Genomic DNA, 24,505 nt, shown 5'->3' on the forward strand with positions numbered 1-24,505 from the left:
TTCTCCACTCCCAAACCGTCCCTCATCAGGAACTCCTCTCATGAGGATCTCCTAAAGCAGGAAGTCTAGTCCTTCCTGGATTTTGGGGTGATGGAGCTGGTTCCCCCAAAATTTGTCCAAAGAGGGTTCTATTCCAAATGCTTCCTGATTCACAAAAGAAAGAGCAGCTGAAGACTGATTTTTGATCTCAGAAACGTGAACACCTATGTCCTATTGCAGCACTTCAGGATGGTAACGCTAGCCACCATAGTGTCATCTTTAGATCCAGGGGACTGGTTTGTCTCCTTTGACCTCCAAGACATCGACCTCCATACTGCTAGTTTCCTCTCCCATGAGCACTTTCTATGCTTTGTCACAGGCTCAGAATATTACCAATATTGTGTCCTCCCCTTTGGGCTCTCTGCGGTGAGGGTTTTCATGAAGGTCCTCTCAGGAGTAGTGGCTCACTTGCATCAGCAGGGCACTGCAGTCTTTCCATATCTGGATGACTCACTCCTATGGGGCTGCACCACCCAAGAGACTCAGTCAGCAACCACCAAGGCCCTAGCCCTATTTTAGTTCCTGGGCTTTCCCATCAATCTAAGGAAGTCTACACTAATCCCAATCCAGGGGATAGACTTCATCAGAGCCACACTAGACTCCCCATCCACCAGGCTTATTTCCCCAAGGAAAGCTTCTTCACTATGACCAGCCTGATCTCTACTCTAAAGCACAGCCCCCAAACAACTGCAAGGGCCTGCCTACAACTCCTGGGCCACATGCTGTCATCCACACTTGTTACACCGCCGGGGAGGCTGCACCTCAGAGGTCTTCAGGCTGGGGTAAGAACTATGTAGACCCCAAACAGACAGGGTCTTTCCAAACTAATCACAGCGCCTCAGCTGGTACTAGACTCTCTCCGGCGGCGGAAAGACCCACTGACGGTCTGCGTGGCAGCCCATTCTCACACCCTCCACGTTCCCATCGGGCCCAGGAGCGGAGTTCGGGGACTGTCTTCCAGAGCATGGACCAAGCCGGGGCCTCACCCAGACAGACTCTGGGCACCCCGAGCCAGCGAAGACGGTTCCGCTGACATGCGGCCAGTTCTCTGCCGCGGGAGGGGAGCGGCAGCCGCTCCCCGGGAGACGTTCTGCCAGGGCGCCGGCCCCGCTGGGCGCCGGCCCCAAGGCCTCTGCTCGCCACACCGGTGCTCAGGCCGAGGCACGGGGCGGCGAGCGGTAACCGGGCAGCGCCCGGACGGGCGAGACCGGCGCAGCCGCTGGGGGTCCCTCGCCTCCGTGTGGCGGCGCCTCTCAGCCGGCCCGGCCCGGCCCCCTCAAGCAGCCCAGGGCGGCTCCCCGGGAGTCAAACATGCGGCGCCTTCTCCGGTCCGGCCGGAAGGTTTCCACTGTGGGGAAGCTTTGCGAGCCCGCCGCGCCCACGGGTCGGGGTCGGGGGGCCGCGGAGGAGGCGACAGCTCAGCCGGACCGCCTTGCCTGGGGCTCGAGCCCGGCCCGGCCGCAGCCCGAGGGCCCAGGCGCGGGCCGAGCCGAGCCGGGCCCCAGCCGGGCCCCGCTCCGGCCCCTCGCGCCCTGGCCCCTCGCGCGCGCCCCGCGACGGCCCCCGGAGGCAGCCCCTCCCCCGCGCTGAGGGGCGGGGGGAGAAGGAGGCGTGGAGGCCCCGCCCCTGCTCGAGGCCCCGCCCCTCGGCATCCCGGGCCCGGCTGGATTACGCTCTTCCCCAGCCTGCTCGTAGCTCGAGCCATCCAGGTAATGCCATGACGTCTAGAGTCAGGTCTGGCAGACGATAGGGCGAGATGTCTATCCTTCTGTGTAGTCCCGTGCGCTGATTGGCTGTATGGGTGGGGGCGGGGTTATCCGCGGCCGCCGTGACAGCAGGAGGGAGGCAGTAGGCGGCGTCCGGCGGCCGCTGGAGCCGGGGTGTGGGGCGGCCCAGGCCCCGCTGCGACTCCGCCCGGGGCACCGGGACCGGCCGGCGGGCGTCGTGCGATAGGCCCTGGGTGCCCCTGGGACGGTGAGGCGGCCCCTGCGGGCGCGGGACTGGGCGCGGGGAGGGAGTGGGGCGACCCCGGCGCTGCGGCAGGGCTGGCGCTGGTGGGGAGCGGCGGGGGCCCTGCGGGCAGGGGAGGAGCGGCGGGGCCCTGCGGGCAGCGAGGGCGGGGTCCTCCGGGGCACAACGGGGGGATGTGAGCGTTGGGGGTTTAGGGAGATAACGGCCGCCCTCATGGGGCGGGGGCTTGCCTCGGCTTGCGACCGTCTCCCCTGCGTAGCTGGGGAATGCTGCGGGCAAGGGCTAGCTGGAGGAGGGCTGGCTGGGGGGCTCTGGAGCCCCACGCTGGTGCTGGAGAAGCTGCTCCCATTCCCCACACCGCCCGAGGTGCTGCGCTGGCCCAGGGCAGCTGGCAGGGGCAGCGTCAAGTCAGTTCGGGTGGAAGCTAGATACTTCCCGCCCTGGACTCCCCGAGGCTGAGGCAGGTTCTCTGGGGCAAGGGACAAGAGCTGGTTGTGCCAGCGTTTCCCTGGGGCTACGAGGCTGTCAGTCTGCCTAGTTGCCCAGTGACATTTGGGATTCCTATCTGCCTGTTGGAGTGTTTAACTGTTGCTTTCTAGCTGTAGTTGTTCCCCTGTCCATTTCGGGTTCTGGTCTTTCGTCTTTAATGCTGGCAATGGTACTTGGTCTGAATTTTAACATGCCCACCTTTGCCATGCTGGATAAGCTTTCACACCTCTCCTCTTCCAAGCATCTACAGAGTAAATAGTGTGATGCCTTAAGTATATTTTGTTCTGTGATTAAAATATGTAATATAATAATGCTTAGCTCTTACATTTCCTTTTTTCATTAGATCTCAAAGCATTTCACAGTCCTTAACGTATTGCTCCTCCCAATACTCCTGTGAGGTAGGGAAGTAAAAGCCATAGGTTTCTCCAAGCTTCACATTTAGATTAGGGCTCTGGTATCCAGTATTGTGTTGTCTTTCTGTTGTTGTTGCTTTTTTATTGTAGGACACTTCCGGGGGTAGGACCTTGTTTTCTTAGCACTCTGCAAACTCCAGCATAGTCAGAATTCAATTGAGTGCTCTCTCAAACTTCTCTGGGGTTCTGTCACCAAATACAGCAAGATTCATCTTGAGTTCTCCATACTGGACTCTGCTCTTCAGCTCTAGCCTGGGGTCAGTGTGAGCAAGCCTCCCTTTGTCCAGGTGTTTGATTTCACATAGGCAGAGTGACACCTGGTGGTGTCCAGTCAATAAAGTTTGCTGAGGAGATACAAGACTGGGTGGTGTTGGTATGTTTTTGGCAATTGAGCCTACGTTATCTTGCAACTTATCCGTGAGTTCTCATATTGAAAGGAAAAGAGGCAGGGTCAGCAGTGATTTCTGCAGATCTGTGCATGTGAATGCTCTTGGGGATGGGGAGCAGCTACGCTCTGGGGCCAATTCAGGAGAAATTATTGCAGCAATGACAATGCTGCACCATCTGCTCAGGATAGGTCTTGTAAGGTCAGTAGCACCTTGTAACTGACTGCCTTGAGCATTGCAAAGAGACTGAATAGTATCAGTGTTGAGGTTTGTTCTCTTTCAGTTGCCATAAAGAGGTTGTTGACTAACTTTTAGGGCTTGTCTCTGTGTCACATAGAATCATAGAATATCATGGTTGAGAAGGGACCTCAGGAGGTCATCTAGTCCAACCCCTTGCTCAAAGCGGGACTAATCCCCAATTTTTGCCCCAGATCCCTAAATGGTCCCCTCAAGGATTGAACTCACAACTCTGGGTTTAGCAGGCCAATGCTCAAACCACTGAGCTGTCCCTCCCCCCAGTCATGGATTGAAACCTGACTGTGGAGAGTCCATGTCAGCATGGCTAAATGGGGAAGGTTGGAGACAGGGCACTAGTAGGAAGTGTGTGTTGGTACCAAGGATTGGCTTTTTAAGACGTGGTAGACTGTTGCATTCTCCAGGGGCCTGGTAGGTTGCCTTCTCTGAAGGAGTTGTAATTTCCATTGTATGGCTCTATTGTTGTTCACTGGCTTTCCCTACTTAGAATAGGCAAGGATCTGTTTCAGAAGTAGTGTCCAGATGTGTTTCAGAGCAATCTAAGGTGTGTATATGTGTGGTGATACTGTGTTCATTCAGAGTTGTTAGGATGGATATTGCTCTCTATTATGGTCTGATCCTCTTATCTTGTCCTCCAAAAGTTCAGATTTTAAAAATCCAAACCCCTGAACGATGTAGTTAAGGCTTTGTCTACACTAACACTTCTGTCAGCAAAACTTTTGTCGGTCAAGGGTGTGAAAAAACACATCCCTGACCGACAAAAACGCTGGTGTGGATAGCAAGTTTCCAGTTTAGAACTAGCCCTTGTGCCACAAGGGGGTGGCAATTAGAAGATACCATCCTACTTTTCCACCCCCAATCAAGAAGGAACTTAATCAAAGGGGCCAGCAAAGCGCATGGGCGTGTTGAAGCCTGACCAAAGAAGAACCCAGCTTAAGGAGTCCAGGGGAGCTCAGAGAGCAGCACAGTCATATTTTAGTATTTGCTCACTTTATACTGAGTGGTTTCTTATTCTGGCATCTCACATGGGCAGAGCTTGGAAGAAGACTGCCACACTTTAACTTATCTTGCTCAGGGGTGTGGAATTCTTACTCCTCTGAGAGACAAAGCTAAGCCATTGTAACTTTTCAGTGTAGCCCACCCCTTTTCTAAAATAAAATCTGAGATTCTGGAGGACAATTTAATATTGGGGGGGCATAACAGTTGTCAAGTATATAAAAGGTTGTTACAAGGAGGAGGGTGAAAAAAATTTCCCCTTAACCTCTGAGGATAGGACAGGAAGCAGTGGTCTTAAATTGCAGCAAGGGTGATTTAAGTTGGATGGTAGGAAAAACTTCTCAACTGTCAGGGTAGTTAAGCACTGGAACAAATGGTCGAGGGAGGTTGTGGAATCTCCATCATGGGAGGCTTTTAAGATCAGGTTAGACGAACTCCTGTCAGGAATGGTCTAGTTATTACTTAGTTCTGCCTTGAGTGTAGGGGACTGGATTAGATGATTGGTTGAGGTCCCTTCCAGTCCTACACTTCTATGATTCTATGCTTGTTGTAATGAGCATTTTACTGAAAACAAACATTGGGACCTCTTATGTTGTAGACCACGTGCTAGAAGACTTATCTGCTAGAAAAGACAGTTGAGTCTGCAGTGGTGTGTAGTCTAGCAATCTGAACAGAGAGCTGGAAATCGTGGGGTTCTGTCACTGATTTAGCCCGCTGTGGCTCAGTCTCCTTGTCTGCATAAAAGGGTCATCTGCCTCTTGGGCTGTTCAGAGACTTAATGTTTGTGGTCTTCAGAAAAGTGATACAAGTGCAAAGTATTGTGACTGATGATAATCTACTACTGTTAGTATAACTGTGTAGTCAGGCAGTCTCAGAGTTTTAACAATGAATCAAGTGGACTCTTTTTCCGCCCCAATTCTTTCATGTAAACATCCTTCAGAAAGGTTTCAGAGTAGCAGCCGTGTTAGTCTGAATCCGCAAAAAGAAAAGGACTTGTGGCACCTTAGAGACTAACAAATTTATTTGAGCATAAGCTTTCATGAGCTACAGCTCACTTCATTGGATGCCTACGGCTGCTACTCTGAAACTTTCAGAAAGAGGTACTTATGACCTAATGCTGATAGCCTCTTTTAGGCAAATGGAGATTACATATTTTTGTTCAAAATGTAGCTTTCCCAGAATTAACATAATTCTAACAATTTCTAGCCCCTCCCAGGAAGTTTTATGTTACACTTCTTCAGCAGAGTATGAACTCTTAAAATGTGGGCCATCATACACACCATGTTTAACACCTGGTTAATTAGCTTAATTTTTGAAAACAAGAATCAAACATTTTTTATCCTACACTATATTTTTAAGCAGATCTAGGGCCTAATCCTTAAAAGTGTTGAGAACCTTCAACTCCCATTAAAGTCAATGGGAGTTGAGGGTGCTCATCTCTTCCCAGGAGGCTTTCAGCACATTACACAAGTAGGCTCTTAATGATTTAATGTTGATGCTATATGTAACAAAGGTTTTGGAAGATAATATAACATCCTCCTCTTCTCTTTCAGTCTGGTGTCACTGCATCATACTCATTTCTTGAACAAAGAAAGAACTTGGAAACTCATACTTTGTTCTTTAATTTATGCAGACATAAATATTATGTTTGTATTTGAAAGGATTTTTCTTATAATTGGTTTTGTATGCCTGTTGTATCCTCTTGTCTTTGTGGACTCATACTGAATCTCATTTGTCAGACTGTGTTGCTGTTGGCATACAAAGAATTGTCTGGCATAATTGGTCAAGCTTATGAAAGTACAGAAACACAGGTGCTTGTTTGTAGAACTACCTGTCATGGCTCAGTTTCACCTTCCTCTGCAACATAGGGCACAGATCACTTGTAGGTTTAGACTAGTGTAAATGGCAGATTTTCTGTAGCTTGAAATCTTTAAACCATGATTTGAAGACTTTAGTAACTCAGCCAGAGGTTATGGGTCTATTACAGGAGTGGGTGGGTGAGGTTCTGTGCCTTGCAATGTGCAGGAGGTCAGACTAGATGATCATGATGGTCCCTTCTGACCTTAAAGTCTGAGTACAGTTGCACCTATGTTCCCCCTCTTGTGGTCCCTTAAGGGCTCCCAGCTTCTCGGCCATCACCTCTGTTGGGCAGAGACATATCTCTCTTTCTCTCCTGACTAAAGTATTTCCAGGCTGCACAGTTCCCTGCCTAGACTGTAATTTCCCCAGCAAGCCAGACTGCTTAAACAGCCCAGCATCTGTGCCTTGCTTTCTATCTGAAGGCTATGATCAGCTGTAGCCACCAGCATCACAAGTTACCACACAGCTCTTTCTAAGCAAGCACATTTATTCTTAAGATGAAAGCATTACAGTGAAAACCTACTAAAAACAATAAAAGAACCTACACAGATGTCCATAAATTTACCAGAGATTATCCCCCAACTAGTACCAGGACTGTAAGCTGACCCTGGCTGGGGCTGACTGTTTGGTTTCCTCTTCATTTTTCTTTTTCCCTATCTGCGACCAGAAGCGGAGAGAAGCAGTGGTAGGAAGCGACTCAGGGAGGGTAACTTACAGGGTATTCCCAGATGTTGAATGCTGCCGACCCTCCTAGGGCCCTGGTTTGGAGTCCAGTGGAGTGGGTGAGCCTGGGCTCCCCTACCACTGCCCCACAACTGAGTGGACGCTAACCACTAGGCCTCCCAACCAACTGACAATCCTATTACAAGCTCCTGCAAAGGGCTTTTTCTGTGGTCACAAGTTCATAACGGCCCTAGCTCAGAACCAGCACAATCATGAATAGTTAAGTCTTCCCTTTATACAGCTGATTGTTCATACACTCGGAATCTGTAAATCCATGTTGTAAGATTAGCAGGTACCCCATCCCAAGAGAACTTGTTTAGTATTGCTCTCCATCACCACTGTCCTCTGCTCCCTCTCCTCTTCTGTGTCCCTTGCTCCAATGACAAACTTGTGGCTGGATGGTGGGTTTGTGACATTAGAGGCACTTCTTCCTCACAGGACAGTTGATGGTGTCATATGAACACGGTTATTGGGTGGGGAGACTGTGACATAAGAGGGCAACGCTTTTTTGAGGCCTGTTAATCTGAACAGCTCTCCAACAACTCTTATTATACACTTACGGGTTATGGACTTTCTAATGACTACTAGAGCAGAAGACCACTTTACCAGGATTTTATTAATTCAGACACACGTGACATGCAGACTCTACAGCAGGGGTCAGCAACCTTTCAGAAGTGGTGTGCCGAGTCTTCATTTATTCACTTTAATTTAAGGTTTTGCATGCCAATGCTACATTTTAACATTTTTTAGAAGGTCTCTCTCTGTCTATATATTATATAACTAAACTATTGTCATATGTAAACAAGGTTTTCAAAATGTTTAAGAAGCTTCATTTAAAATTAAATTTAAATGCTGATCTTACACCGCCGGCTCGCTCAGCCCACTGCTGGCCTGGGGTTCCGTTCACCTAGGCCGGCAGCAGGCTGAGCGAGGCCTGTGGCCGGGACCCCGGGCCAGCAGCGGGCTGAGCGGGGCTGGCGGCTGGGACCCCGGACCAGCAGGTCGCTGAGTGGCTCAGCCCACTGCCGGGCTGGGGTTCCATCCCCCGGCCCCTGCCAGCCGGGGTCCCAGCTGCCGGCCCCACTCAGCCCACTGCCGGTCTGGGGTCTCGGCCCTGTCCACATAGAGTAGGTACCTACTTTCTCCCTGGTTCTGGCCCATTCTCTTCCTCTCTCTGCACTGAGCTGAGGGTGGGAGTGCACTGAGCACAGGGCTGGGGGTGAAGGAGCAGGCTGGGGGTTGGGGTGCAGGGTCTGGCCAGGAGCTAGAATGAGGGAGGGGGCTTAGGGTTCTGGCAGGAGGTTTGGGTGTGGAGTGCTTACCTGGGCAGCTCCCATTTGGTGCGAGGGGTGCAGGTGGGAATATATGTGTGTGTGTGTGTGTGTGCACGCGCTTGTGCAGGAGCTCCCTTTTGGTGCGAGGGGTGGGGGTGGGGATGAGGGGGGTGCAGGAGTCAGGGCAGGGGGCTGGGGAGGGGGGGCTGGGTATGTGTGGGGGATGCTGGAGTCAGGGCTGGGGTTGTGGGGGGGTTCAGGGGTCAGGGCACGGGGCTGGGTGTGTGTGAGGAGGGTTCAGGGGTCAGGGCAGAGGGCTGGGGTGTGTGTGAGGGGGTGCAGGGGTCAGGGCAGAGGGTTGGGGGGTGCGGGCTAGGGTCGTGGGGGTGCTCCCAGCCCCCTGCCCTGAGCGGCTCATGGCAGGGGGCTGGAGGGGATATGCCGATTCCACCCCCTTCCCCAAGGTCCTCGGAGCAGAGAGCGCACTGCGGCTCCGTTTTTCCTTCTCCCCCTCGGTAGCAAGGGCCATCAGCTGATCAGCCGCAGGGAGGGAGAAAAGGAGGGGCAGGAACCCAGCACACTGGGGGAAGAGGTGGGGGGAGGGGGAAGCTTGCCTGCCCTGCAAGGAGAGAGCGGTGGGCGGAGAAGAGTGGGCCGGGCAGGATTTTTATTTGCACGCAAAAAATTGGCACGCGTGCCATAGGTTGCCGACCCCTGCTCTACAGTATAGAACCATAGTAGAGATGTGATGGAATCTTCTCCCCCAGACTCCTCTGATATTGGACACAGTGCACTGAACTGGAATAACCCAGGAGAGATGGGGTTGTGGATGTTGAAGGGAGCCACAGCAGGTACAAAAGATGAAAGGAGTCTGTGATTCCTGTAAGTGCAGGAGATGGCTAAGCCATCTTTAGGATACATACCATGTATGTGTATCCTAATCCAGACTTCACAGCATGCATGCTTGGGTAACTGTCTGTGTGGCTAAGCTTTTTTTAAAAAAGAAGTATACTTGAGGGGCTTTCCTTTTTTGTAAGATATCAGTACGCTTCTTGGCTGAACAAGCTCAGAGAATGAGGTTGGCTGTTACCCAGTTCACAGGAGCACCCTCAGGTTAATTAAATGCAAAACAAACCTTTTAATGAACACTAGTGTTGCACAGTTCAGAACTTATTTCAGGAAGTGCTAATGTTAAGGTTGAACACGAAACTGTAGCTCTCTGTTGCACATGTGCGTTGTAACAATCTTCAGTTGCATGATCTCATGTTCTATCTTTATAGTATCATACATGTGTGTCTAAGTTTGTAGAAAAGATGCCACAGATCAAATCGGGTTCCCCTTGCTGGCCCTCCAGATTGCTGTGAAGGGATCCACCATTGAATACACATGTGTCTTTTGCATCTGGACTCTGAACAGAGCCCAGGCACTGTCCCTGTCTTGGGTCTCGGGGCACACACTTGGGATGCAGAGCCCCTGTCTAGCACCCCCCCATTCTGAGAGTTTAGACCATGTGGTTCCTCTGCCCAGTCCCTGGAACCAGTGCTGATGCTTTAAACGTCTCCTGTAGCTTAAACACAGTCTCTCCCAGAACACCACCCAAGGTGTGAGCCTTCTGTCTCTCCTCTTCGGGGGCGCTGGTGGTAAGAATAACACTTAACACGCACAGAATTCTGTATAAAAGAGTCTAACACCATTGTTCTTTAGTTAACAAATAAAGCATAAGAGAGTACAGATCATTTAGAAAACTTCAAACATCCTAAATGCAGTGCCCCTGGCTAGCTCACCTTTCCCTTGGAGTCCTTGGAGGTTCTCTTTATTCAGAGGAGCAGGCTTCCCCTTTGGGCCCTACATGCAGCTCCTCTCTTCAGCCATTTTCACCAGCTAAAGCTGAAGGAGCAAAGAGGTCCTGCCCTTTTTTAACCTTCCAGGCCCTTTGTCAGGTGACCACCTGGTCAGTCCCAATAGGTGATCTCATTGCTAGCTGTGGTGGGGTGTACAAACCCCACACTGGGCAACACAGAGTTAACAAGCTAATGTGAGCTCAGGGCATGGGCAGGAGGAATAATAGGCCAGGGGAGGCTAAGCCTCTCCTAAGCCAAGCCCTGGCCCTGCCCACACTGCGCCCTGTTCCCAAAGCTGGTGCCAGCTCAGCTCCAGCCATATGCCAGCAGGTGGCTGGGGCCAGCGAGCGGCCTGGCACTGGGGCCAGCCAGCGGACCAGGGCTGTTCGGCCGTGGCTCCTCCAACTGTGCACTCAGGGCTCTGGCAGGCATTGGGGGGGGGGGGGTGGAATCTGGCTCGGGTGGAAGGGGCGAGGCCTCATGGCTAGCCTCCCCGAAGCAGGGGCTCATGCACCGTCCATGGCTACGAGTGCCCTGCCCTGTCAGTGCACCTGTGAGAAATGTCAGAATTTGAAGGAAGAGCTTAAAAGCCCAGTCCAGTCAGTGGCACACTTCTGAGAAGAGAAGGTCTCCAATATTCAGCTCCTGGAGCAAGGTCTGACTAAAGATTAAAAACTGCTCAGTTGATCACTGCCTGGTGACCCGTCCCCGGAGGGAGGAAGGGCGGACCTGTTGTGGATCCACTTGTGATGCCTTTACACTAGCCAGTGAGCCTAGTTGGGCCCCCAGCTTTACAGAGGAGAACTTTACCACATCTGAGAGGCAATTGGTTTGTGTTTAGTGACAACCCCTGGAAGGGGTGGACTGTCTGGGGCTCAGGCCTCCGCCTGAGCCTCTTGAGACTGGGCAGGTGTACAGGAACAGCCACATACCCCGAGAGCAGAATGCTGGTTTACAGCCCTGGGGATGCCCTGGCAAAGGGACCTTGTACTGTAGAATATGGTCCACTGGCTACTGATTTAAAAGTCATTGGCATGTTCTTAAGAGGACAGATGTAAATAAATTGAAAACTAAATTCTTTCCAAAAAAGTTCTGACATAGAATTGTTTTCCTTTGGTTACTATATTAAATAGTAGTTGTATAAAGACAGATGTGTTAATGAAAGATGATTGGTACATGGCTTATGAAAAGTGTTAATATTGTAAGTTAATGGTAATTTCCTGTGTATGCTAACACTTAATATTGTTTGCTGCTTCTTATACAGCAGATGAAGCGTGACTTATGTTTTTCTGTGTACTCATCATTTTAAATTACCTTCAGTCAATCTGGCATAGATGGGTAGTACAAGATGCTATACAAGTGTATTTAAAGAAAATATTGAATCTGAGAACTAATATGTGATCATGCAGTTTGTATCGTGATACATGCACAAAATGGAACTGAGGTAAGGTTTGTATGGACAGCCTTAATATTGACTCTTTAAGACATAAATTTGTTATGCACTGTTAAGGTTGCAGGGTTAGAGTGTGTGTGGATGTATAGTTACATTATAAAGATAAGGTTGAACTAAGTTTTTTGCATTTAATATCAGTGATTCAACTTCTTTATGTGTGAAAAATATGTATAACCATCCCAAGCTCATAACACTTACTCTTGGAGTAATGAGTGAATTTCCATTAAGGAGCTCCACATGGCCCTACTGGCTCCCAAAAAATCTGCCGCAAGTTGGCTTCCTGCTACTACCCTGCTCCCAAAGTTTCACACCATGATTCCAAATCCACCTCTCAGCTTTGAATCCCTGTGGACTTTCTGAAGATCACCGGACCTGCTGTAGACATTAGTGCAGCACACACAATCAAATATGGATATTGTAAGTTCCAGAGCAGCTCCTGTGGCCCCTTTAAAAATCTGAAGGGAGGGCGATCTGGTGTGGGAGTTAGGAAGTAGGCAGCAGATAATCAGGAAAACTGGCTTTGACTCATAGACATGGGCAGGCATCAAGGTCTGTGTGGCCTTGGAAAGTCATGCAGGAGCTCTGAAAGCACCCCCCGGAAGCAGTGGCAGTCAGGCCACTTGATGCATTGTGCAATTGATTGTACACATATTGGCACATGGTAATGGAGCTCAAAGTTGGGTTCCGTGATTCTGCATCACTTACCTCTCCTCCTCTATCCTCACTTGGATCAAAGCAGTTCTGTTATCTGGGGGAGATGCCACCACATTTTGTTCTGTGTTTGTACAGAGCTTAGCACTCTGGGCCCTGGTCCAAGACTGGTGCTCCTGGTTCTACTGCAACACAGATAATACATATGCCTCCAGTGGGTGTGATGATTATGCCACTTTCATCTCCAATTCCACACCTCACCCCACCCAGAGGAAAGTTCTGATATCTGCATGAGAAGATCCTTCTGCTGCATGGGTGAGCCAGGTAGCATGCAGAAGCTTATACCACCATGGATTATAAACTCTCTGGGGCAGGGACAATCTGTCACTGTATGTCTGTACAGCATCTGGCACAATAGGGTCCTGACCTTTGTTGGGACTTTTAAGTGCTACCATATTACAAATAATAAACTGAAACATGATTTTCTTCTACAGACGGGTCTGGGCAGTTTCAGATGCTCTTAAGAAAAGCTGAATGACTGTCACAGCAATGAGTTCTCTGGCAAAAAAACGTGGCCTATATTTTCAAAATTGACTAGCGATTATGGGTGCTTCAGTGTTGGGGGGGGCATCCAAAATCACTACTCACTTCTATCAATATAGGCATCTGACTCTTATGGTTTTGTTATAAAAAGTGCTGACCCTTGTTACCCCATCCAGCTTACTGCTGGTCAAGATGCCTCTATTAGTCTACAGCTTTCACCCAGTATCGTCTGAGGTAGTGCATAGGATTTTTAATAGTTTTTACTCATAAAGATTATGAAAGTGGTTTAAACTACATTTTTTGTAAAATATTAATCATGTTTATTACAGTAGTGCCTACGGACCAACCAAGAATGGCTCCCATTGTGCAAGGCACAGTACCAACAAAGCAATAGACAGTTTCTACCCCGAAGGCGTGACAATCTAAATAGACCAGAGAGAGACAGGGTGGGGACCAGCAGAGGGACCAACATGAGGGCATCAAATGGCATGTTAGTTCCACATTTTACGGGGGATGGATTTAGTTAGGAAGGGATCAGCTAAATGGGAAGGGAAGAGAGATGAGCGGGGGTAGGGGAGGAGAGGGTAAGAGGAGCAGGGGTGGAGTGAAGCTGAGGTGAAGGGACTGTGAGGGAGGGGAAGGCTCGGAGCAAACAGCCTGTCAGCACAGGGCAGTAGAAAGTTCTTTACCGCCCAAATGTCCCTGCTATGGCAGCTTCTGCTCCTTCCTGATGGAGCCTCTGGCTGGTTGGTTTCTCTCTGCAGTTTTTCCCCCAACTAAGGACCACCTAGGTCCTAGTGCCTCCAGAGTATGACAGGTTTCAGAGTAGCAGCCATGTTAGTCTGTATTCGCAAAAAGAAAAGGAGGACTTGTGGCACCTTAGAGACTAACAAATTTATTTGAGCATGAGCTTTTGTGAGCTACAGCCCACTTCATCGGATGCTTATGCTCAAATAAATTTGTTAGTCTCTAAGGTGCCATAAGTCCTCCTTTTCATTCAGAGTATGACAGTTTCCCCTGTACAGTTGTGGGTCAGAGGAAGAGTGATCCTGTGTAGGCTCCATTTTGCCCTCCTCTCCTCTCTCCACCCCAGTGCAACAGTCCCTGGTTTGGTTGCTTCTGTAGCTGCTCCTATTGACTGGAGTCTCATGAATAAATGACTTTCTTCAGAATTTTCCACGGACAACAATATAAAATTAAAATACGGTTGAGCCATGCCTTCCCCATTTTTCACTAACACATGACTCTGTTTTTCCTGTGACAAAACAGTGACACTTCCAATTTTTTTTTTGTCCTGGGCAAACAAGCAGCTTTGTTCATAATTGGTATTTTAACTTTTGCAACACATGGACCATTTTCACACATGGAAAAGGCCATGTGTGAGACAAATTTCAGGTGCAAATATGGCTCAGTCATAGTCCAACAATTGTTATGACTTTTGGACAGTAGGAAGAACAACATTTTTTTTAATATAATGTCTCAAAATGACAAAGAAATTTCCAAAACCGTTTTAATTTGGGGAAGATTCCAAGCATGGAAAAACTTGACCCAAAAGCTGAGAGTTTCAGAAAGCTAGAATGATCAGATGCAGGTAATGGGGCTATATGGGAAATTGTCTTGCATTTTGACCTCTAACACTTGCTACCTTTGGTTGTTCAGAATTCTGAACTTTTTATTCACTTTTTAAGGGAAACTATTCATTTTTTTAAAAAAGAACAAACTTTCAGCAATTTGACAGGTAAATTAAAATTATTTTAGACCCCCCCCTTAACTTGCTGCCCCCAAACTTTTCCCTTATCTCTGTTGTTCCCTCCGTGCAAATCAGCAAGGCTTTTATCCCCAGAATACATGGCATTTCCAGTTAATCAAATATATTACAAATAGAACAGGGAGAGAGAGAATGAGATTTCCAATTGTGATTATAATGTTGGAGAGGAGAGGCTTGGCTTCCTGGCCAATAGGGAGGGAACGTGTGTGAGAGAGGGGAAAATAAGTCAAAATGTAATAGTCTCAAAAGCCCATTTGCCTCTGTGACATAGGACCCTAAATCTCATTGTAAGTAAATGAGGACAGTTAACAATAGAACTGCATGTACGTTTTAGAGCTCTCCAGTTGCTGGGCAAGTGAAGCTAAGCGTCTGTGTTTGGTGGAAAATGGTTTCAAAATACATTCAGTGCAGAAAGACTTGTATATTCAAAATTAATCGTATAGTTATTTTTGTACTGTAATTATGTAAATTGCATTCAGATTAATAATAGTAGGCAGCAGTTTAGGAAAACACATACTAGATGGCAGTGGTTCTCAACCTATTTACCATTGTGGCCACGAGCTGCAGTTTCAGAACCACTCCTATATGGCTACTGAGAAATAACCATGCGTCAATTATGTAAATGGCACGCCCACAGCCAATAGGAGTGCAGGAACTTGTATAAATGAGAGCTGTAGTTCTACATTAGCAAGTGTCCAGGACACCTTTGTTGTGGATGAGGATTCCAGTTCAGTTCATTTTATAGTTTGTCTCCAAGTGAACCTTACTATTCATCTCCAAAGTTGGTGTTCTCTAATTGATCACTAAGGGAGCAGGCGGCTGTCTGTCTCTCTTTTCAGTTGCTTTCTTGTAAAGTTTGGCTGAATTTGGTTCCAGTTTACCTGGGAACCCTCTCCTAATGCTGTAGTTCTTCATTCCAGGTGTTGGTGATTACCATATAATATGCTACTATAGTAAAGAAAGAGCAGAGAACTCTCCTCAATTATGATGTTGTAGCAGATGGCCCTTCTGAGACATTATCAGAATTAAACATGCGTCTAACTTTGGCACTTCCATCAGGCATGGTCTAATCTCTTTCAAATATAAGTCATAATGATAACTCACCCATTTAGTCAGATCATCAGTTTTCTTTTCAATTAGGTGTTGATCTTCCAGTGTTAGAAGTTTGAAACTCATCTTGTCTAGGGACCGAATGGCTAGGCAGCAGTTCTACAGAAAAAGACCTAGGGGTTACAGTGGACGAGAAGCTGGATATAAGTCAACAGTTTGCCCTTGTTGCCAAGAAGGCCAATGGCATTTTGGGCTGTATAAGTAGGGACATTGCCAGCAGATCAAGGGATGTGATCGTTCCCCTCTATTTGACATTGGTGAGGCCTCATCTGGAGTACTGTGTCCAATTTTGGACCTCACACTACAAGAAGGATATGGAAAAATTGGAAAGAGTCCAGCGGAGGGCAACAAAAATGATTAGGGGACTGGAACACATGACTTATGAGGAGAGGCTGAGGGAACTGGGATTGTTTAGTGGAAGAGAAGAATGAGGGGGGATTTGATAGCTGCTTTCAACTACCTGAAAGGGGGTTCCAAAGAGGGTGGATCTAGACTGTTCTCAGTGGAAGCAGATGACAGAACGAGGAGTAAGGTCTCAAGTTGCAGTGGGGGAGGTTTAGGTTGGATATTAGGGAAAACTTTCTCACTAGGAGGGTGGTGAAACACTGGAATGCGTTACCTAGGGAGGTGGTGGAATCTCCTTCCTTAGAAGTTTTTAAGGTCAGGCTTGACAAAGCCCTGGCTGGGATGATTTAGTTGGGGATTGGCCCTGCTTTGAGCAGGGGGTTGGACTAGATGACCTCCTGAGGTCCCTTCCAACCCTGATATTCTATTATTCTATGATTGTCATATACCTAAAAAATCACTTGTTTACTTGGTCTCTGACACGTAGGGAGTCCTTACAGCATAGAAACATTTTTCCTTATTTTCTCATCTTACTGATAGAAACCACCACAGGGATGAATGTTAGGGCAGTGTGAATCCTGCAGGGTTTGGTTCATAAACTCATTCCAGTTTTCATAGGGACTGGAAGCGAACCAGCCCTTAGACGTTTTCTTGGAAGCTAGAGTTCAGACTTCAAGGAGAAACCCACCAATTTCCTTCTCCCTGGCTCACCCCCCTTCTCTGGCACTTTGCCTTTGGGCCTTCATCTTCAGGCTTGGCCCAGGCCTCCCTGGGCAGGCAGATTCTCTGGTTTCTCAGGTGAACTGACTTCATACCATGTTCAGACATCTCAGACACAAAGCTTATTTTTGAGTTTTGATGCAAATATTTAATCCATTTCTAATGAATATAGAAATATAATTTCTATGGCTTCTGTGAGTGCACAGCAGCAGCAAACTACATATCCCATGATCCCTAGCAGTCCATTAAGGAGATTGTATGATAGAAAGAGGAAGTTGAGGGGGAGTTAAGCCTGGCCTACACTAGAAAGTTCTACTGTCAAAACTTGCAATCTGCTGGCACAGCCTGGCTTAATTTTGTGTCCTACTATAAAATCCTCCACCTTCTCAGCATAGTTATGTTGCTAGGTGAAGGGGAATAAGCCCTCTGCTGGTATAGATCTGTTGGCATAGGTACAACTAGAGAAGAACATCCATACTGGGTCAGACCAATGGTCCGTCTAGCCCAATATCTTGTCTTCCACCAGTGGCCAATGCCAGGTGTTTCAGAGGGAATGAACAGAACTGTCAATCAAGTGCTCCATCCCCTGTCATCCACTCCCAGTTTCTAGGAAACAGAGGCTGGGACATTCGGAGCCTGGTGTTGCATTCCTGACCATCCTGGCTAATTGCCATTGATGGACCTATCCTCCATGAGCTTATCTAGTTCTTTTTGGAACCCTGTTATAGTTTTGGCCTTCAAAGATCCCCTGGCAATGAGTTTCCACAGGCTGAATGTGCATTGTGTGAAGAAGTACTTCCTTTTGTTTATTTTAAACCTGCTGCCTTTTAATTTCGTTGTGTGACCCCTAGTTCTTGTGTTATGTGAAGGAGTAAATAACATTTCCTTATTAACTTTCTCCACACCTGTTGTGATTTTATAGGTCTCTATCATATCCCCTCTTCGGCCTGGTCTACACTAGGGGGGATCGATATAAGTTACGCAACTTCAGCTACGTGAATAACGTAGCTGAAGTCGACGTACTTAGATCTACTTACCGCAGTGTCTTCACTGTGATAGGTAGATTGCTGATGCTCCCCGGGGACTCCGCCTACGCTTCTCGCTCAGGTGGAGTACCGGAGTCGACGGGAGAGTGCTCAGCCGTCGATTTATTGCATCTTCACTAGATGCAATAAATCGACCCCCGCTGAATTGATCGCTCCGGAGGTAAATGTAGACATGCCCTGAGTCATCTCTTTTCCAAGCTGAACAGTCCCAAACTTTTTAATCTCGCCTCATACAGAAGCTGGTCCATACCCCTAATAAGGTTTGTTGCCCTTCTCTGTACCTTTTCCAATTCTAATATATCTTTTTTGAGATGTGGTGACCAGATCTGCACTCAATATTCAACATGTGGGCATACCATGGATTTATATGGAGGCGTTATGATATTTTCTGTCTTCTTATCTGTCCCTTTGCTAATGGTTCCTAACATTCTGTATATCTAGCTAGGAACAGTAATAGATGAATGTGTGTTGCTATGTTGGGAAAGTATAAACATATTAACTACAGGTGTGTGAACGTGATTGGACAACTGAACAGTACTCTGCTCATGTTTTATGAAGATGAAGGCCTATCAGCATCTAAATAGCAAAGAGAAGACAATAGGTCTGGTTCACTTAAAATACTTAGTTAACTGTAACTGTTTTGAAATTATTATGGAACCATAGTAATGTCTGCAGAGTTCTTCTAGCGAGACAGTTTCCATTTGGTGCAGTTTTAATTAGTAAATGTAAGTATTTATCAATTTGGACTGCACCCCAAAAACTGATCCAGGGAGAGGGTTGTGCTATAGCCACCAATATAAATATAAGGTGATTTCAAGAAAATCTCTTCCCTCTATGGAATACACTGTGTGAATACCCAGTAGGCTCCAAACTGAAGAGCAAAAGAGAGTGCTGTGTGTAAATATGCACTACGAGCTCTGTGACAGGGCAGTGGTAAAATACACTGCAACCTGCAGGCAGCTGCTAGTTTTCAGAAACAAAGACAATTGAAATCAAGTAAATGAAATAGACTGAAATAAAGTAATTTGGAAAAAATCTCTAAATGTAGTTTTCAAACTGTTTGGTAACAAAATGTATTGATTATAAATGATCAATATTGCCCATAAAAACTGAAATACAATGCAAATAAAATCCTGCCAAGCCTTGAGCTTGACAAGTTTGTTTTTCTAATGTTTTTAAGAGTGTACTCTCTTTGGAAGACTGTCTTCATCTGTGTTTGGAAAACAAGCTCATTTGAAGCCTGACCAGAATTTAAATAAACCAAGTCTTCAAACATTCTCTGGAACATATCTCTACAGTGGCCTCTCTAGGAACTACAGGTTGTAGTCATCTGTCCCCACTGCAAGATAGGCAGGCCTAATTTTATTACTATTGAACACTAACAGTGTGGCAGCTCTTAGAAGCCAGCCAGGCCAGATTGCTAGGTGATATACAAACACCTAGAAAGTGACAGTTCCTGCCCTAAAGTGCTTGCTATCTCTTCAGAAGGTCATGAAGCTGATTTTGGAGTAATTTGTTATGACTATTTGAAATTTCACTCCATGAGTGAGGCAAATAGCCCTTGCTGAAAAAATATAGTAGCGTATGGCATTAAGTCTGCCTCTGGAGCCTGCAAGGAGTGCTGGCACAGCCTCTTCCTTCGCTAAGGCTTGATAAAAAGTGTACTGAGTCAGTGGGACATTTGTTCCCTTGGCTTCAGTGAGCTTTGGATCAGCTCTATCCTTCTGTGATTTACTGCTATGAAGCAGTGCCTGAAGAAGTGAGTTAATGATGGGAATCTTAACTCTGTGAAGGTCTTGATTCTTGTGCAATTAGATTCTCAACCTTAATGTTGCATTAAATAAACACAAGCCAGGAAATCCAGAAGTGGCCTGGTGAGTGATTACCCCATGGATGTGCTCTACAGAACTTGAAAAATACTTTGAGATCCTTCAGACTGAGAGCTTGCTTTACAAATGTAAGTTATTGTCCTGAGCTTTGATGACTTGATTGATGTCATAAAGCACTATAGAACTATTATCTTCATACTGAAAGGGCTCTCCTCAATTGCACGTTCATTCCGGGTCCATACTATTCTTATGACTTACAAGTTTGAGCTAACCAGTGTCTGGAGACCTGAAAATTCCTGGTGTATTTTCCTGCAACTTCCATTTTTGTTTCACTGTAGTAATCTCCTGATGGTGATCCCTCCTTTGTGTGTGTTACTGAGTACATGTTTGTAACAACGTTTAAAAGATGTATTAAAATTATTTATGTATAAATGTGTGTGGAGCCCGGCCAACTATCTCTTCAAATGCTTTCAGAGTATGACGTGGTGGGCTAAGCCAGATGAGTCATGTTGATGAACAGTTTTTTGAAGCTATGCCCCTGAATCATTAATCACAGCCACAAAACTCTCTGCAGCAGTTGGGGACCAGTGTTTGTAGTTGGGTTAAACCAGTTCTGAAGCTTTGTGACCATAGGACTGTCTGGAAACACACACATGTGCACATGCTGGAATAAGGGGGAGGAATGAACCAAAACCACCTCCACCCCAGAATGCAAATGGCAACCGGGTGCTATAGGAATCTGCAGAAACATGGTTTTGTGAGAACCTGTCTGGATCTACCCCAGCTCCATCAGTTGCACAGGGTGGGAAGTGGTGATGACCATTTCAAAACAGCCTTCCCCTCTTCAGAAACCCAAAATCACAGGGATCTGTGGAAGACTCTCCAGAATTTGACTTTCGCCAGGGTCTGATTTTATCTTCTGTAGCCTCTGTGTGTATGTATGTAGTACTCTTACTGTTACACTGCAGCAAAGAATGCAGCCCTTTCTAGTGTATTCTTGAATAAAACCATGTTAAGATGGAGTTTAAGGTTGAGAGCAGAGATTTATGAAATTACCGGTGTTTTAGGGTAAAAAAAAATCACAGTTTAGTTGTAATTATTCCTAAAAACAAGCATCAGGAAATCCAGTTATGGTTTAACTTAAAAGCAATCCAAGCATATTGAGGTAGGGAAGTGCACAATTAAGGTACTTGACTCTGCTCTATAGTGATACCATGCAGTAACTACATGATTATGATTAAGGCACTTAGTGTCTGCAGTCTCAGGTTAGATTAAACTGATTTTTGGAACCATTTGACACCACCCCACCTCCATCCCTGGTGTCAGTTGTAATTTGGATTAAAAAAAGTCAAATTTCAAGTGAAGGTTCCAGTGGCAATGTTAAATTGGACATGCTGCACACAATGTATATTACAGGTTTCAGAGTAGCAGCCGTGTTAGTCTGTATTCGCAAAAAGATAAGGTGCCACTAGTACTCCTTTTCTTAATGTATTTTACGTTGCACACAGAAACGCTGTACTGCACGTATGTAACGTGGGTGAGTTAATGTTACTGGAACATAAACATTTCCCGACTTTATTGTATTCAGGTGTCAAATCTTGCTCACTTTATTCACACAAATGGGACTGCTCAAGTGAGTAAGGCAAGGGGGATTTGGCCGCTAATCACCACTGTAACATTGCCTGAACATAAAGTTTGTTTCTAGTATTGATACACTAAGGTAGCAACCCCCTTTTCCACTCCCAAAATACAGAAGAACTTCATCCAGGTAAAATGGGTTGGAACCAATGCAATTTATCCCGCTTTGAAACCGGAGTAAGCTACACCAATATAAGTGCTATACTATATCGCTGCAGTGCATCTGCCATAGTGTAGATGTGCCAGATATCTCTGTTTGTGCACTGCACAGCGTGTCCACACCAATCTTCCTTCTCATGTACCTAAAGAATTCCTCATTGCTGGAAGATGCTTCCAGCCTTAGCACTTCATTTCCTGACTCTTCTAATCCTGGTTCTGGCTTTGCTTTCTGTGACTTTGAGCAGGTCACTTATCCTCTGTTCTGCAATTTCACCATTTAGGTGTAATAACTGTCTACTTCATAAGGCTCTTGTAAAGCCTAAAAGTTCCCATGCAAATATTAAGGCTAGTCAGTGATGGGAATAGAACTCAGGATGTCTTGGCTCCTTGCCCTCTGCTCCCTCCTGTGTAGGTCATGGAGCCTTCTGGTGGAGGGAACAGTAGTCTTTGAAAGATTTGCCTGGCTTGTCCAATCCATAGACCAGGGGTGACCAAACTTACTGACCCTCTGAGCCGCATACAACAAGCTTCAGAAGTTCGAGAGCCAGGGCACACTTGCCAGGGCTCGGGGCTTCAGCCCTGCTCCTGCTGAAGCCCCGAGCCCAGCAGGTGCACCGTGCAGGGCTGAAGCCCTGAAACATCTCCTCCCCCCCGCCCTTCCCACTGCTCAGAAACCCCTACCTCACCACCCTGGTGCAAGGCAGAGGTCCAGAGCTCTTCCCGCCCCCTTTCTGGTAGATGGAGAATGGTGGGAGACCTGGGGGTTCCACGAGCCACACTTAAACAGTAAAAGAGCCACATGTGGCTCATGAGCCACAGTTTGGCCACCCCTGCCATAGACATTCAGTCACAGATCTTGGCTGTTTGTAACCACTCCTCCCACTGCACCAGGTCAGTCACAAAGTGGGAACCAGATCCATTGTTCTGACTCCAGCAACTGAAGATTTATATTGGGGTGGGGATAGGGGGAGGAGTATTACTTGTGGTTTATTCACAGTGACTCTTACTGTGTGCTGGGTGATGTACAAAGGGAAGCTCAGTCCCTGCCCCAAACAGCTTTACAATAAAATGAATAAACAAAAAGTGCTTATATGAGAACCACCTAATCTTGCTGTATGTGTGTGAGAATTCTGAAATCCTAGACGTAACTCGCACTGCTGAGCTGAATTTCTAACACACGTGGTTTAGCCCTTTTAAAATCTGAGGGAGCTCTACAAGCCAAGTCATTTTTGCTGCAGATCTGTTTAGGTGTTGAGTATGCGAAACTCCCATCTGTAACATTGTGGAGACCTTTATTCACCTTCACAGAACTCAAAGTGCTGAGGTGATCTTATTTTGTAAACTTAAAAAAAAAATCTCTGGGCAGATATTGAGCATGGAAAATTTCAGCTGCAAAGGGCTGTTAGAGAAAGCTATGGGTGACTGAAAAGAAGGGTGTGTTTTTGAAAACAGCACTTGTCACTCACTCCTGGCTCTTGCTCCTTGGTGTTCCCATGATAGGACTGGGTTTGGGTATGATGAGCTGTGGAAATTCTTGAGGCGAGTGAGTGTGTAGAGGAGGTTGAGATCCTGAGGAAGTCAGGAAAGGGATAAACTTGGCTTTGCATGCAACTTGTTCACCTGGGTTTGGAATTGGAGTGCACTGGAGATGTTATCTTTGGATTTCAGTTATTTCCCCACTAACTGTAACTGTGAAATACTAACTGCTTTACCTTCGCATTTATTGGATGGCATTCGTCAGATACATATTAAAGCAGTGACTTCACACTACACCCTGCCATGACCATGCTGAGAAAATCCCAAATAATTTGTGACAGACCACTCATTTCCTGGCAGACAGTAATGTGTGTCAATTCCCCTACAGCACTGAATAGAGGCAGAGAGGTGGGGAAGATTCTGTGCTGCATGTATTTCAGCAAGATGCAGGACATGAAGAAATGCAGTGTTAAATATCCTCAGGATGTGAGGAGGGAGTAAAGGGTCTTGTGCAAATGCACAAAGGGGCATTTTTCTCCTGATTTGAAACAAAGAAAAAAATGTTTTGGCTGAGCAACTCTAACTGACCTTTCCAGTAAAAGCATATATTTTTCACCCATTTAGGTAAAATAGATTTTAAAAACTTAAGAGTGCATTTTTATTATTTGCAAAATAGCTAGTTTGATAATCATGCAAATGACATTATCTGTGATGGGATTTCCTTTTTGCTTCTTTAGACTCTGGGAGATCCTGTGTCTCTTTTTTAAAAGAAAAAAAAAAAGAGAGAGAATGTTACAAACATGTACTTCTAGTCCCAGATGCAGTCAGCCAAGAGGTAGAGGTGAGTTGAATCAAAGCCAAATAGCCAAATCCAGTTCACATTAAAGTCAATGAAAAGGCTCCTGTTGAATTCAGTGGGAACTGGTTTGGGCAGTGGGTCGGGAAGATTCCTGTGAGGATGTGGAGGAAAGGTCTCTAGATAGCTGTCCAAAAATAGTTTTGCTAAACAATTCAAATCAGAAACATTAGAAAACTGTTCATGAGTTCCCTACTGAGGGCCTTTAGTGTCTGACATTTTCCAGTAACGCTCAAATGAGATTCTTATGGAGTGATCAGTAAACCAGAGGTGTGTGTGTTTATGGGGACAGGGGGTACAGTGAGTAAATGAATTATTTATAAATTACTCAGAATATGATTAGCACATAAGACTTTCTGTGAATTGAGGGAGCCCTTTGCTAAAGGTTGTTGCCTACCAAAAGGAAGTCAGGTAGAGATGCGGATTCGCTCCTGGATCTATTCAAAGGCAACACAGCCATTCTGAAAGATACAGTTTTCCACTATGCAGGACTCACTAAAGTTGTTGTAAATTCCTGAAAAGGAAAGTTCATCCAAACAAGTTCTTCTATTTTTAATCTTCTGAATAAGTCTTCTTAGAATCTCCTTAATAGTCGTGCTGTCATCTTCTCTCTGCATGTCCAGCCAAGCATGTAACCAGGGAACAGCCTTTCTGTTGTTTTCTT

The 24,505-nt window shown here is 46.6% G+C and overlaps 1 protein-coding gene across 1 annotated transcript in view; it reads left to right on the forward strand.

Annotated features, from left to right (window-relative positions):
• Positions 1–1,868: 1,868 nt before the first annotated feature.
• The window catches only part of MARCHF2 (membrane associated ring-CH-type finger 2), an 89,281-nt gene continuing 66,644 nt past the window's right edge, over positions 1,869–24,505 (forward strand). The window contains exon 1 of the mRNA XM_084614180.1: positions 1,869–2,013. The gene's annotated coding sequence lies outside the window, so the exon portion shown is untranslated. The remainder of the gene's footprint in view (positions 2,014–24,505) is intronic.

Source organism: Lepidochelys olivacea, assembly GCF_965140295.1.
Source record: "Lepidochelys olivacea isolate rLepOli2 genome assembly, chromosome: 25".
In the NCBI taxonomy this organism is placed as follows: domain Eukaryota; kingdom Metazoa; phylum Chordata; order Testudines; family Cheloniidae; genus Lepidochelys; species Lepidochelys olivacea.